This window comes from Mus caroli, unplaced genomic scaffold, assembly GCF_978045245.1.
Source record: "Mus caroli unplaced genomic scaffold, Mus_caroli_1 scaffold_8, whole genome shotgun sequence".
Lineage (NCBI taxonomy): Eukaryota > Metazoa > Chordata > Mammalia > Rodentia > Muridae > Mus > Mus caroli.
This window is the reverse complement of record NW_028227263.1, coordinates 51,057,320-51,074,567: the sequence shown is the minus strand read 5'-3', so window position 1 is coordinate 51,074,567 and position 17,248 is coordinate 51,057,320.

Sequence of the window (17,248 nt, the reverse complement as noted above, 5' to 3'; positions counted from 1 at the left end):
AATGATTGTAAGAATCAGGGAAGTTGCACCTGGGATGAAATTAAGTAATCACTCCTATAAGGAATATATGTGAACATATAAGAAATGAGAAATCACTCATATAAGAAATATATGTTAGTCTGGCCTCGAGAGTACTACGATGCCATTGCATATTAACTTAGGAAACTGAATAAACAATTTGAGGTCTCTGAGTACATCTTACTCATAAGAATGGTATTCAGACATTATTGTAGATATTTCTGTAGGATATTTAATAATGTAAAATGGATGAACTGTTTGGAAAGAATTGATCTCACACTCCCTCCTTTCTTGAGTGATATGAGAAAGGGGATTTTTTTTAAAGCATTTGATATGAGTCTAAATGATGAGTGTTATTTGAATATTTCAGATGAAAATAAAAGGAAAGGAGTTTCTACAGAAATAACATTAAGAAACTCCCAAGTGCTATGAATTTTTGTTGTACTCACTTCTCTTGTATAACCAACACAAAATGTGATATAAATGCCAGGCAGGAAATTAAATTTGAAATACAAATTTTCCCCATATTATAAAAGACTTTAACTGTCAGAGTATGAAATAGATATGTGGTTGGAAATATAACAAAGAACTACTTTTTTTAGAAAGTCATTGAATGATATGATCAAGTTGACCTTAACAGGATTAATCTTACAGCATCAAATATTTATGGAAAGATTAGTGTGTACAGTCACTGAGGTATTATGAATGAAAGTTGAGAAAATCTGAGAACAACTCAAGAGGTTCATGGGAAAGACTTTGGACAAGTAAATTTCCACTGAAAGAGTTACTGATAGAAGAGAGGAATAAGGAAGCCAGAAAGACTAAGTCTAGCTTGAGATCTAGGATGACAAAATAATGAAGGAATTTGGATCCATGTTTTACTTGGTCCCTGGATGCTTCTGTGATTTGGTGCAAAAGAATAAAATATCTACTATCAGAGTTGCTTTGCTATTTAGATAACAATTTTTAAGTGAGATAGCCTTGATGTTATATCGTCTTCTAAACATTAATCTCAATGTTCTACATATCCAGTTAGGGTATTCATTGGAGCAGGATGTCATTCCCTATGCCCTTTCAGAATGGATATAGGACCTTTGCTACATCCAGCTGTGTTCTGCTTGCCTTTCTCAAACAAACATGGCAACAGGGAGCTCAGGCTAGATTTCAGCTACCTCTGTCTTCTCAAGGAATTTCTCATGGAGAAGCTTTGCTTTTCCTAAGTTCACAGAGCCATTAAAAGCACCCATGAGTATGTGTATATGAAAATGATAATTTGTTAAATCCAAAGGATCTGGGTAATATAACATATTTAAATGTAGAGAACTTCAGGAAAACAAAACCCCAGAAAAAAAATGTGTATCACATGGATCCCCACAGCATGAGGACCACTAAAACAGAAAATGGAATTTATTTCAAAATCTGGGCCGATATACTGTGGATATGAGAACATTGATGTCAATCTGACCTTTGACAACAGAACTTTCATATGAAATGTTGTATTATATATTACAGCTTTATAAATAGTCTCCAAAGTCTTGGTAGCAATGTTGCAGGTGTCAAGATGCTCATTATAGTATTTGACCTATGTACATTTACCCATTGAAAGTATTGTCACCAAATACTTTATGACTCAAGGTGTTCATGTCACTCCATCTTCACAAAGAAACTACTCAAGTCCATCATCCACACTGCCTAAAGGAAGTATCATTCCATAACTGGCCCAAGTATTAAGAATAAGTAACTGTGAAGATCTTGGCCTTTAATGGAGCAGGTATATCATTCTTTCCACCCCATATACCAAAACAAAAAACAAAACAAAAAAAAAATCACAGAAAGAACAAAAGAGTCAGATTGGAGGAGTGTTCTGAAATACTGTCTTCTAGATGTGACATGGCCATAGCAATCATGAACTCCAGTCTATAGACCTACCTGTTCCAGCACCACACACAATCAAGCTAGTCAGAATTCAAGCATGAATGAAAGGAGACTAAGGTAGTCTATCTCTAGCTGTGGAGCTATTGTTAATCAATGGTAACTGACTACTGGTAGGTTTCCCACTCAAAAATGGATGTTCCCAAGTAATATGCATATGAGAAGTACTCATTTGATGCCATGGTATATATACAATAAGAAATATGGAGTCAAGATGAGGATGTGTTGAGGGTAACTAGGATGAGTTTGAAGGGACTGTGAGGGCATATATGATGGTAATGCTTTGTCTACTCATGTAAAATTCTTAAAATCTAAAATACTTTGTTTTTTGAAAATGAAATATTACTATATTGTTCTTGTATCTATTATAACTTTCTTACAATATTTCTATTGTAATACCTCTCCTAAGACTTTACTACTTAAGTTTATAGAATAAATACAAAAATGTTTTTGTGGCCTGATTTCCAGTGGTTCATGCCTTGAAGTGAAAGATACTTGACTGTATTTCTGCAGTGCTGACTGATGATATGCCTAACATGTTCCCATATGTTTTAATCCCTTAGGCATAAGGATACCCCTTATGTATGTGCTCTGGGGAAAATGCCCCTTTTTTGGGGGGAAAAAGGCAGTAGTTTGTGCAATAGGTGAGATGTTGGAATGAAAATTAAAGAGTTGTGTGCTGGGTGATACCTACAAAAGATGTTCCCCTTGTAAGTAAATGAATGTCTTTAGAATTAGTTCTTAGTATTGTCAAATAAAGGTTTCCTCATGGTGCTCACTTAGGCACTGGCTTTAGTGTGATTCTGTGCATGGGTCAGAACATCCACTGCCTTAAAGAAGCAAATAAATAACCAGAGGTAACCTTGAGAAGCACCCACAGCTCCTGCATATCTCCTGTGGGTTCTGTCATGACTGGCTTCTCATGTTCTCTCACTTCCTTGCCAATGGGCCATACATAAAAGGAGACATCTGAGAGAACGGCTGTCATCTGATCAAGCTCTGCTCTTAGAGGTACAATCTTCACATCTGTTTCTCTGGACCAAGTCACTGGCAGTGACAAGGGTCAAAGATCTCCTACTCTTGTCTTAGGAGCCAAGAGAGACGGAAGGGAAAATGGCCTCCACACAGATCCAGCTGGCAGCATGCTTTAGAGCTCTAAGAGTGCAAGTGATAATCAACAGATGATCTATACTCAGGTCATTGCTAAGCATAACACTTTTTTTCATTTTAAAATGCTGTTGAACTCTTGAATAGTGATGCCAGGGAGACTTTTGAGGTAAAGCATCTCATATTATTTTCTTAGCATTACAGTGAAAATCAATTAGAACTAAAATTTTGAGGCACTTGGCCATGCAACTACTTGACCAAGCATTTCTTTTATGGTGGCCTCTTTTATCCTTGTAACAATTTTTCCCACCTCTAGATAAGAGACTGAATGTCAAGAAAATAAAATTACGGGACAGGATCCTTCTGGTCACTCCTAAGCCCGTATGTGAGAGCACTACTTTTGTTCCAATAACTGTCAAAAGAGGGACCCAGCAGGAGCACACAAGGCATAGGAACATCAGAGCAGCTGGGGACAGAATCCTTCCAGTCTCTATGTGCATCCCAGATCTAAGAGTGTCCAACTGCCCTCCATATTCAAATCCTGCCCAGAGAGAGCTGTTCACCCCAGGAGTGCTGACACACCAAAGATCACAGGCTCACAGGCCCATAGGAGGGACAAACTCCAGTCAGAGACAGCTGGACAAACACCAGAGATAACCAAATGGCAAGAGGCAAGCACAAGGACCTAAGCAACAGAAACCAAGGCTCCATGTCATAATCAGAATGCAATTCTCCCACCACAGCAAGTCCTGATACTGAAACACACCACAGAATAAGATTCAGTTTTAAAATCACATCTCATGATGAGGATAGAGGACTTTAAGAAGGACATAAATATCTCCCTTAAAGAAATACAGGAGAACACAGGTAAATAGGTAGAAGCCCTTAAAGAAGAAACACAAAATCCCCTTAAAGAATTATAGGAAAATACAAACAAACAGGTGAAAGAATTGAACAAAACCATCCAGGATCTAAAAATGGAAATAGAAACAAACAGTAAAGAAATCACAAAGAGAGACAACCCTGAGAGAGAAAATATAGAAAAGAGACCAGGAGACATAGATGAAAGCATCACCAACAGTATACAAGAGATAGAAGAGAGAGGGGCAGAAGATGCCATAGAAAACATTGACACAACAGTCAAAGAAAATGCAAAATGCAAAAAGTTCCTAACCCAAAACATCCAGGAAATCCAGGACACATTGAGAAGAAGAAACCTAAGGATAATAGGGATAGAACAGAGTGAATATTCCCATCTTAAAGGGCCAGTAAATATGTTCAACAAGATTATAAAAGAAAACTTGGATAACCTAAAGAGATGGCTATGAATATACAAAATTCTACAGAACTTGTTGAACCTAATGCACAAATCAAAGAAATAATATCAAAAGAAGTAAGGGGAAAAGGTCAAGTAACATAAAAATGCAGGCCTATCAGAATTACACCAGACTTCTTACCAGAGAATCTAAAAGCCAAAAGATTCTGGGCAGATGTTATAAGACCACAGGAGAACACAAATGCTAGCCTAGGCTACAATACCCAGCAAAACTCTAAATTACCATACATGGAGAAATGAAGATATTTCATGACAAAACCAAATTTACACTATATCTTCCAATAATTTCAGCCATACAAAGGATAATAGATCAAAAACTTCAACACAAGGAGGGAAACTACACCCTAGAAAATACAAGAAAGTAATTTTCTTTCAACAAACCCAAAAGATGATAGCCATACACACATAAATCCATATTTAACAACAAAAAATAACAGGAAGTAATGATCACTTTTACTTAATATATGTTAACTTCAGTGAACTAAATTCCCCAATTAAAAGACAGATAACAGACTGTATACATAAACAGGACCCAGATTAGTGCTGCATACAGAAATGTACCTCAGTGACAAAGACAGACACTACCTCAGAGTTAAAGGCTGGAAAAAATATTCCAAGCAAATGGTCCCAAGAAACAAGTTGGAGTAGCCATTCTAATAACAAATGAAATCAATTTTCAACCAAAAGTTAACAAAAAAAGATGAAAAATGACACTTCATACTTATGAAAGGAAAAATATACCAAGATAAATTCTGAACATCTAAGTCCCAAATGCAAGGGCACCCATATACATAAAAGAAACTTTACTAAAGCTCAAAACACACATTGCACCTCACACAATAATAGTGAGAGACTTCAACACCCTACTCGTAGCATTGGACAGATCAAAGAAACAAAAACTAAACAGAGACACAGTAAAACAAACAGAGGTTATGAACCACATGGATTTAACAGATATCTATAGAATATTTCATGCTAAAACAGAAGAATATAATTTCTTCTAAGCACCTCATGCTACGTTCTCCAAAAATGACCATATAATCATTCACAAAACAGGCATCAACAAATACAAGAATATTGAAATAATCCCATGCATCCTATCAGATCACCACAAACTAAGGCTGATCTTCAATAGCAACAAAAACAACAGAGGGCTCACAAACATATGAAAGCTGAACAACGCCCTTCTGAATGATGAGTTGGTCAAGAAAGAGAGAGAGAGAGAGAGAGAGAGAGAGAGAGAGAGAGAGAGAGAGAGAGAGAAGAGAGAGAGAGAGAGAAGAGAGAGAGAGAAGAGAGAGGGAGGAGGGGGAGGGAGGTAGGGAGGCAGGAAGGAAAGAAAGAAAGAAAGAAAGAAAGAAAGAAAGAAAGAAAGAAAGAAAGAAAGAAAGAAAGAAAGAAATTAAAGGCTTTTTTAGAATTTAATGAAAATGAAGGCACAACATACCCAAACTTATGGGATACAATGAAAGAAGTGCTAAGAGGAAAACTCATAGCTCTGAGTGTCTTCAAAAAGAAACTGGAGAGAGCATACACTAGCAGCTTGACAGCACATCTGAAAGCTCTAGAATTAAAAAAAAAAAAAAAAAAGCAAATACACCCAAGAGGAGTAAAAGGCAGGAAATAATCAAACTCAGGACTCAAATCAACCAGGTAGAAACACACAAAAAACTATACAAAGAATAAACAAAACCAGGAGCTGGTTCTTTGAGAAAATCAACAAGAAAGATAAACACTTAGCTAGCCTAACCAGAGTTCATAGAGACAGTGTCCAAATTAATAAAATGAGAGCTGAAAAGGGAGACATAACAACAGAATCTGAGGAAATCCAAAAAGTCATCAGATCCTACTACAAAAGCCTATACTCAACAAAACTGGAAAATCTGGATGAAATGGAGAGTTTTCTAGACATACCAGGTACCAAAGTTAAATCATGATTAGATAAACCATCTTAACAGTCCCATAACCCATAAAGAAATAGTCACCAAAAGTCTTCCAATCAAAAACAGCACAAGACCATATGGTTTTAGTGGGGAATTCTATCAGGCCTTCAAAGAAGACCTAATGCCAATAATCTTCAAACAATTCCACAAAATAGAAACAGATGGAACACTACCCAATTCTTTCTATAAAGCCCCAGTTATATTCATACATAAACCACACAAAGATCCAACAAAGAAAGAAAACTTCAGACCAATTTCCCTTATGAATATCAATGCAAAAATATTCAATAAAATTCTCACGAACAGAATTCAAGAAGACATCAAAACAATCATCCATCATGATTAAGAGAGTCTCATTCCAGGGAATGAGGGAAGGTTCAATATATAGAAATCCATCAATGTAACCCACTATATAAACAAACTCAAAGAAAAAAACCCACATGATCATCCCATTAGATGCTGAGAAAGCATTTGACAAAATTCAACACCCTTTCATGATAAAAGTCTTAAAAAGATCAGGAATTCAAAGCAGATACCGAAACATAGTAAAAGCAATATACAGCAAACCAATTGTCAACATCAAACTAGATGGAGAGAAACTTGAAGCAGTCCTACTAAAATCAGGGACTGGACAAGGCTGCCCATTCTCTACCTACCTATTCAATATAGTATTCAAAGTGCTAGCCAGAGCAATTGGACAACAAAAGGAGGTGAGAGGGATACAAACTGAAAAGGAAGAAGTCAATTGCAGATCATATGGGAGTATACTTAAGTGACTCCCAAAGTTCCACCAGAGAACTTCTAAACCTGATAAACAACAGCAAAGTGACTGAATATAAAATAAATGCAAGCAAATCATTAGCCTTCCTCTACTCAAAGGATAAACAGGCTTAGAAAGAAATTAGGGAAACGACCACTTCACAATAGTCTCAAATATTATAAAATACCTTTGTATGACTCTCACCAAGCAAGTGAAAGATATGTGTGACAAGACCTTCATGTCTCTGAAGAAAGAAATTGAAGAAGATCTCAGAAGATGGAAAGATCTCCCATGCTCATGAAATGGTAGGATTAATACAGTAAAATTGGTCATCTTGCCAAAAGCAATCTACAGATTGAATGCAATTCCCATCAAAATTACAACTCAATTCTTCACAGAATTAGAAACATATGTGGCAGAGGATGGCCTTGTTGGACATCAGTAGGAGGAGCAGCCCTTACTCCTGAGTGTGTTAGATGCCCCAGTGTAAAGGAATGCCCGAGCAGGAAGACTAGCGTGGGTAAGTGGGTGGGGAAGCACCCTCATGGAGGCTGGGTGAGGGGGGTTGGGATAGAGGCTTTCTGAAGGGGAGACCTAGAAAGAGGAAAAAATTTGAAATGTAAATTAAGAAAATATACAATAAAAAAGAGCAATTTGCAAATTCATTTGGAATAACAAAAAACCCAGTATAGTAAAAACTATTCTCAACAATAAAGGAAATTCTGGGGGGAATCACCATCCCTGACCTCAAGCTGTACTACAGAGCAATAGTGATAAAAAAACAAACTGCATGGTATTGATCGAAAGACAGGCAGGTAGATCAATGGAATAGAATTGAAGACCCAGAAATGAACCCACACACTCTTGGCCACTTGATCTTTGACAAAGCAGCCAAAATCATCCAGAGGAAAAAGGACAGCATCTCCAACAAATGGTGCTGGTTCAACCGGCAGTCAGCATGTAGAAGAAAGCAAATAGACCCATTCTCATCTCCTTGTACAAAGCCCAAATCCAAGTGGATCAAGGACCTCCACATAAAAGCAGATACACTGAAACTAACAGAAGAGAAAGTGGGGAAGAGCCTCGAACACATAGACACAGGGAAAATTTTCCTGAACAAAACACCAATGGCTTATGCTCTAAAATCTACAATCTACAAATGGGACCTTATAAAATTTCAAAGCTTCTGTAAGGCAAAGGACACTGGCAAGAGGACAAAATGGCAACCAACAGATTGGGAAAAGGTCTTTATCAATCCTGATATCTGATAGAGGACTAATATCCAATATACACAAAGAACTCAAGAAGTTAGACTCAGAGAACCAAATAACCCTATTAAAAATAGGGTTCAGAGCTAAACAAAGAATTCTCAACTGGTGAATATCAAATGGATGAGAAGCACCTAAAGAAGTGTTCAACATCCTTAGTCATCAGAGAAATTCAAGTCAAAACAACCCTGAGATTCCATCTCACACCAGTCAGAATGGCTAAGATCAAAATCTTGGGTGACAGCAGATGTTGTCAAGGTTTTGGAGAAAGAGGAACACTCTTCTATTGTTGGTAATATTGCAAGCTGGTACAACCACTCTGGAAATCAGTCTGGCAGTTCCTCAGAAAATTAGACATAGTTTTACCTGAAGACCCAGCAATACCACTCCTGGACATATACCCAAAAGATGCTTTAACATAGATCAAAGACACATGCTCCACTATGTTCATAGCAGAAGCTGGAAAGAACTCAGATGTCCTTCAACAGAGAAATGAGGACAGAAAATGTGGTGCATTTACACAATGGAGTACTATTCAGCTATTAAATCAATGAACTCATGAAATTCTTAGGCAAATGGATGGAATCAGAAACTATCATTCTGAATGAGGTAATCCAGTCAACAAAAGAACACACATGGTATGCACTCACTGATAAATGGATATTAGCCCAAAAGCTCAGAATACCCAAGATACAATTCACAGACCACATGAAATTCAAGAAGAAGGAAAACCAAAGTGTGGATGCTTCAGTCCTTCTTACAAGGACTGAAATTTTCAAGGGAGGAAATATGGAGACAAAGTGTGGAGCAGAGACTGAAGGCCATCCAGAGACCACCACACCTGGGGATCCATCCCATATAGACACCAAACCCAGACACGATTTCAGATGCCAAGAAGTGCTTGCTGACACTGATACAGCTGTCTCCTAAGAGGCTCTGCCAGAGGCTGACAAATACAGAGGCAGATGATTGCAGCCAACTATTGGACTGAGCACTGGGTCCCCAATGGAGGATTTAGAGAAAAGACTGAAGGAACTGAAAGGGTTTGCAAGCCATAAGAAGAACAGTGCCCCTCCCCCTCCCAAGAGCTCCCAGGGACTAAACCACTAACCAAAGGTTACACACGGAAGGAGGACCCATGGCTTCAGCCACATATGTAGTAGAGGATGGCCTTGTCTGATATCATTGCAAGGAAAGGCCCTTGGTTCTGGGAAGACTCAATACCCCAGTGTAGGGAAATGTCAGGGCAGGGAGGCAGGAGTGGCCGGGTAGTTGGGGGAGCATCCTCATAGAAGTAGGGAGAGGGAGAATCAGATAGGGGGTTTCCAGACGGGAAACTGGGAAAGTGGATAACATTTGAAATGTGCATAAATAAAATATCCAGTAAAAGAAGAAAAGAAAATTACTTCCTGTGTATTCATTCATTGGTAATATAGATGTTTTAATTTTTCTAGCATTCTAATGTGTACTGAAAGAGCATCATATGACACTGGAAACATATGCAATAGTGGGGTAAAGTACTGAAACAAATACATTTGACTGAAGAAGAAACCGATATCAAGAATATGTGAATGTCAGTTCCAGAGTCTAATGTTAGGAATTCTTCATGTATTCACAACAGGTCTGATGTCAAGAACAGTTTTCCCCAGTGAGCTGATAGGTCTTTCAAAAACACCTCTTATATAAAAGGTGTACTAAAATGTCTAAAATCAGGTAGAAGGTTCTAGAAGGAAATGGGTTTATTTGAAGTTAGCCAGATTTTTCTCTAAGATCCTAGATTTCCTTAGCTGAATAAACAATTAAAAGAAGAATGAAAATAATTACACTTTGTAAGGAATAAGTGCAGAATATTGGTGGCTGGAGAGATGGCTTAGTAGTGAAGAGCACTGACTGTTCTTGCAGAGGACCTTAATCAGAATCCCAGCACCCTCCATGTGAGCACATATGGTGGACAAACATGCATGTGCAGAAAATATTAATAAGCATACAATAATTTTAAGTGAAAAATTATTTGCTGATGAAGGGCAGTAACTCATTGGTAACAGTATTAACTGTACAAACATGAGGACCCCAGTTCAAATTTCCAACAAGTACGTTAAAAACTGATGATGTGAATCAGGGAGGGAGGAAAGGCTGGGGTCCTGGAGAGTTGTGGATGGGAAACTGTGGCCAGGCTGTATTGTATGAAAGGATAATGTATTTTCAATATAATTCTTAATTAATTCAAAATATGGGCATGGCTGCTAAGCTCTCCTTGCCTCATCTCTAAAGGGGCAGGGCTGAGAGGTTCTGGAAATTCCTGCCTGTTGCCTAGCTCCAGGTTGAGTTAGAGAACTATCTTTTTTTTTTTTTTTTTAAGATTTATTTATTTATTATATGTAAGTACACTGTAGCTGTCTTCAGACACTCCAGAAGAGGGCGCCAGACCTCGTTACGGATGGTTGTGAGCCACCATGTGGTTGCTGGGATTTGAACTCTGGACCTTCGGAAGAGCAGTCGGGTGCTCTTACCCACTGAGCCATCTCACCAGCCCCCGTTAGAGAACTATCTTTTTTTTTTTTTTTTTTTTGGTTTTTCGAGACAGGGTTTCTCTGTGTAGCCCTGGCTGTCCTGGAACTCACTTTGTAGACCAGGCTGGCCTCGAACTCAGAAATCCGACTACCTCTGCCTCCCAAGTGCTGGGATTAAAGGCGTGCGCCACCACGCCAGGCTAGAGAACTATCTTAAGTGAGTAAAATAGAGAGTTCACAAAGCTGGACATCAGCTATTGTTCTCTGGCTTCCTTCCTGTGCACACATACACTCCCACCCTTACACACAACTGTGTATACACTACACAAAACTTCAAACATACACACACAAATCAGGAAAAGGAGTGCTTTATCAAACTTCTATCACTATTTCTAAACTAGATATTCAAAATATACATACTAAATATAATACATACCTAAAAAGTAGAAACAGTGTCCATGAATAAGTACAGTGAAAGTCAAAGTTGCAGAAGCAAGAAATAAAGTGGATTATTAACTTGCTCCTTGGTGAATAGGTATAACAGCATTGAGTTGTTTTTCATATATTTGTCCCATTAAGTACCTGAACCCAAATCTTAACTTTAATTAATTTTTAATATAAAAGGTGAAAACAAAATCATTTTATTACTTGATTAAACTTACTGCTAAGTATGTTCAAGATATTACACCTGGGATTTGCATCCAAATTTATTTTTGATTGGTTATTGTTAATACACAGGAGAGCCTCTTATTTGTACATTAATTTTGCATCATAGAACTTACTTAATTCTTTGTTCTAACAATTCTGGTAGTTTTGAAATATATGAGAAAAAAAACAGAAAATGTTACTCCTGCTTTCTAATTCAGATATCCTTTATGTCTCTTTTCTACTTCATTTCTCAAACTGGATGATGGTACCATGATGAGCGGTAAAGAATGCGCTCCTAACCCTAGTTTTATACTCGGAGGGAAAAGTTTCAACTTTTATCAGTTCTTATGGCATTACACATCTATGGCCATTTCACATCTGTGACCGTTTTCACCCACAAACTTTATTATTCTAAAATAACTTATTTCTATACCGAGCTTGTTGAGAGTTTTATCACTAAATTTGATATTGTCCCTACATTGAAATCACCTCACAGTTAATAGCCTTGATTCTAATATGGTGGAAAATTACATTGACAAATTTGCACCCTGAAAATATACTTTATTTGGCCATGGTGTATTATCCCTTGAAAAATATGGTGAATCTTCTTCATTAATGTTTTCTGAGGCACTTTGCACTTTTATTTACCAGGCTCATTGATTTGTGATTTTCTTGTATTTTCCTTACAGAGTTTTTGCAATAAGATAATGGTGACCTGACAGAATGCATTTCAAAGTCATTCTCTTCTATATTTCAGAAGAGATTAAGAAGAATCACTGGTAATCCATGCTTAAGTGTTTCATAGAAATGATCTATGAAGCCACACAGTCCTGGAATTTACCGTGCTGAAAGATTTTGATTATTGATTCATTGTCTGTGCTTGCTATTGTTCGTTTCTGGTTTTCCGTTTCTTGTTGACTGAGTTTTAGTAAGTTGTAATGCTTAGGAATTCATTCATTTTTCTGGGTCTCTAATTTTTGACAGGTACTTATTCAGTATGAGTGTCACTGTCACTCAGTATTTTCTCTTTCTCGGTAAAAGATCCTCATTGCTTATTTCAGTTACAATTGTATTTATTCAATAGGTAGCCGGATTCTCAGGCAGATGTCAACAGATCTTGCTTCCAAGGAAACGTGTGTAGATTTTGATTGGGAGTGTTTAGCTTGCCAATGATGAGAAAGAACACTCTAATCAATTGCTTTGTGCTATTTCAAATATAATAGCTTAAAGGGAAATTTGAATCTGCCTTCTCCAAAAGTAGTGTTTATGTAGAAACAGCTTGCTAGCTCATCATGCCAAAATATCTTACTCTAGCAACATTTAAAACATGCTGGGTGGTCACATTTGGATGGGTAACCTCTGTAACTAAAGTTCTCCCTCCATCCTCAAATGAGTAGATGATGATGACTGCATCCACCCAGATCTTTGAGGCATGCAAACCTGATGTAAAAGGACTATGCCCACAGCAATTAGACAGCATTAGGGTAAGTCCATCTTGTGCTTGCGGGGGGGGGGGGGGGCTCATAAATTTTCTGAACCTTTTGGAGTCAGTATCTTTGACTATGAAACAGTACTAAAGTACAACCAGGCTCATATGTGTCTGTAAGAATAAAACTATGTTAATGTATCTCAAAATGATACAGTTAGAAAATCTGCCATCAATGCATTGCTGTGTTTGATGCTGAGCTTCAACATGCTCTTGAACACAGATTGCCCTTGAGCAAACTATTGAGCCTCCTTAGAGTAAATTCCCTTATATGGAAAAGAAAGCATAGGCAAGTTTTATATCCCATTGGATACTAATGGGATTATTACATAATTAAGTGAAATAATGCATATCAGATACTTATAACTCTTACATAATGAATATTAAATATTGTTGCAACTATTTGAAAATTTTAATGTGTTTTGTTGAAGAATATCTTTCATACAGTCTATGTTGATCATGGTTTCCATCCTCTAATTCCACTCAGATCATAAATTCTCACCATATCCCAACTCATACAATTGTATCTCCTCCCCCTTTCTGTCATTCCCTCATTTTAAAACATATATATATATATATATATATACATATATATGTGTATATATACGTATATATGTTTATATATATATATATATATTCCACAAAAATACACAAATGGAAGTCAAAATAAAAAGCAAAAGATCAATAAGGCAAAAAAGAGAGAAAAAACATAAAGAACAAACACACAAAAAGTATAGAGAAATGTCACCTAGTTCATTTAGTCCTGATCCACTGCTATTCTTGAGCATGGAGGCTTCTCTGTCATGTGGTTAATAAACCCACTGAATCACCATCAGAGAAAACATATTTGTCCTTTGTCAACAGATAACAATAGTAGAAAGCTTCTAGGTGCGGGAGACCATGTTTGCTTCCAACTCTCACTGTTGAAATCCTGTCTGTCTTAAACCTGTATAAGTCTTGCATGTGCTGCTACAATCTCTGAGTTTATGTGTCTTTCTGTCCTGTTGTATCTAAGAGATACCAGCTTTTACCATCTTTCTGGTCTCCTCTTCTTCAGAGATTTCTGAGCCTTGAGGGGAGGGATTTGAAGAAGACATCATATTTAGGACTGAATGTTTCAAAGTCTCTCACTCTCTGTGCCTTGGCCAGTTGTGGATCTCTGTGTTAGTTCTCATCTACTACAAAAGAAAGTTTCTCTGACTAGGACTGAGTGAGGCACTTGTCTATGGACATAGCAGTTTGCCTTTATGAGTCATTTTATTGCTAAGTTATTTCAGCAGAATAATTGTATTACGTTATTTTTATAACTTATGAAGCATGTGATAAACTATTAAATACCATGTTCATTTCATTATGGCTTTTTTCCCATAGTAGATTATAAAAAGTTGTCATGTTAGCCTTCTTCACCCAAATGTAGCACTCTAGAGGGCATAGCCAGCTTTTGCCAGCATATTGCTTCACACCAAAAGAGAGGCTTCTATGCACTTGATAGAGAGATGAATGGCTCAGAGATCATAGGGGAGGAGTCAGCGGTTGTGAAGAACATGTAATTCAGGGCATTTTGACACTTGTTGCATGTTGTTTATGAGTAGTCAGCCTCTGTGCCTCCACTATAAAAAAATACATGGTCTAGCTGAAAAGTAACACCGAAATAGGTCTTTCTAACATGAGACAGCTCAATTATATTGCTTATTACTTTTATGGTCTGTCTTGGACATCTGGGAGCTCTCTAAATATATGGCCCAAAGAAACACACATCTCTTCACCCTTATAAAAGTACACCAAGCATGGAGGCCACATTGTCTCCCATCTCTGCTGCCTACATAGTCTCAGCATAGTACTTGGTAGAGTGGCTAGCTTTCCAGCTTCTAAATTCTCCATATCTAAAATATGTGTCTTTGGCAGTTCTGATGGGTTCGGTTAGTTAGTTAGCTGTTCTTCCTAATGAGGTAGCAATCCCCTTCAGCTCCACCAGCCTTTCCCCTAACCTTTCCACAGGTGTCTCCAGGCTCAGTCTGATGTTTGGCTGTTAATTATCTGCATCAGTCTTAGTCAGGTACTTGCAGAGCTTCTCAGAGGACAACCATGTCTGCATGCTCCTGTCTGCAAGTTCTTCTTGTCATCAGCAATAGTGTCAGGTTTAGAGTCTATGCATGGGATGGATCCCAAGATGAGGAGGTCTCTGGATGGCCTTCCCTTCAGTCTCAGCTCTATTATGTCCCTGCATTTTACATGTCCCCCACTACATATGTAATAAAGGACTGTCTTATCTATCCTCAGTGGGAGAGGGTATGCTTGGGCTTCTGGGGGGTTGATGCCCCAAAGATGGGGTATGCTAGAGGGGTGAGGTAGAAGTGGATGGGTGGATTGGCGATCATCCTCTTAGAGGCAAAGGAGGGGATGTGTTGGGGGTTCATGGAGAATGGACCTGGAAGGAGGATAACATTTGAAATGTAAATAATAAAATAATTTAAAAAAATAAAGTAAACAAAATATTTGCTGACTTTGGTAGTGCTGGTGTTTGTAAATTCCATTGATTTTACTTGAAAACCCCAAATTATATTCTAGTGAAATTTGTTACTATGAATATTCAAGGAATAAGTTCCCATCGTGGAATTCTTTACAGATTTAAGTCATCAGTTATGTCTTGTTGTGTCACTTGGATTAACCTCAGGTTTCTATCTTGTCCTACAAATGACTACATGATGTGCCTCTGGCTTCTGTTGCTGTCTCCTCAGTGTGCTTTTATCCAGCTACTCTATAGTCCCCACTGCTCCTCACAACTTGCAGACTCTCCTTAATCTTATCTGCCTGCAAGGACCTTGCAAGCTTCCTTTTTCCTTTCTTTGAGATTCTTGCTCAAATGATACCTTAAAAGTTTCTGCTGTAAATCTTTATGTATAATGGCTATCCAAGTTACTTGTTTAGAGAGCTTTGATTTTATTTGGGAATCCCTTTTGTTCTGAATTTATTCGCGCGTACATTTTAAAAATCTGTGTGGAGTTTCTAAGCTGCACAGTATGTTTCTAAGCTGCACAGTAAGCTGCATGTATGGTTTTTAGGGAGATCTTGAGGATGTAATGGTAAACAAACTAGATGCAGAAACTATACTCAAAGAACTAAGAATCATAGGCAATACAGGAAAATACATAGCAAAATGAGTCAGACTTAGCACAAATGTTACCTGTTTTCTGTTATTTGCAGATCTTAAATAGACCCATAAAACCATTTATTCAGATTTAAATATTATACAGAAACACACATGCAATAGTGATATGAAAATAAATAGAAAAAAGAGGAAAGGGAATAGGGTGAATATGAAAAAATATAAGATCTGCCTGCATAAAAATGACTTTATGAAGCCATCATTATGAATAATGAATATGTGCTAATAAACAAAAATTATTTTAAAAGGAAGTGATGGTTTGGTGTTCTGAATTTTGTAATGGGTAGGCAAAAATTGTACAGAGGCAAAAAAAAAATCTAGCTGGAAGTTAGGGAAATCTTTGAAAGTAATAGCTAATTAATGCTTTGAGATAGGGTGGGTATTACTTCGGTGATGTAAGATAAAAAGAAAAATCTCCAGGCATGGGAAAGACCAAGTTCAAATTTCCAGAGGAAGAAAAAAAAAAAAAACATCAGACTTCAGAAGTCTGAAGCATAATGAAGAAGGACACTCATGTATTAACCAGCCAGCTTCACTGGAGAAAAGGGTGGAGCTAAAGAAGAGGTGTATGAGCAAACCATAGAACCTGATATTGTTCCAGGAGCTGTATGGAGTTGGGAATGTTTTAATAGGATTTAATGAAACGTGTTCAGTTGTTTGTTTACTGGGTTGTTTGATTACTTTAGATCCCTTTAATAATGGCCTACTCAATGAGCTAGTAAGATTATGACAGTCTGCAACAGTAATTGAGATGAACAACTCTGAGTTCCAAGCTGAGCAACAGTGTAAAGAATGGAGAAAAGGAAGAAAAGACCTTCTGGGAGATGGCCTCTTGCACTCCTGTTCCTGTATATAAACATGGCGTATGAGTAAAGCAGAAATCACTTCCAGTGGCAGTAACCAGAGTAGTCTACTGAGGTGCAGTCCTCAAGGAAAGCTGAGTTAGTGGAGAAAGGTGATGAGTTCTCTCCTAGCACGAGTACGAGTTTCCCCAGAGGAGAAGGGCTAAAAACCCTTCCTGTTTTTCTAACCAATCATAAAATATTGCATTACTTTTGATGTTTGATGATGTTG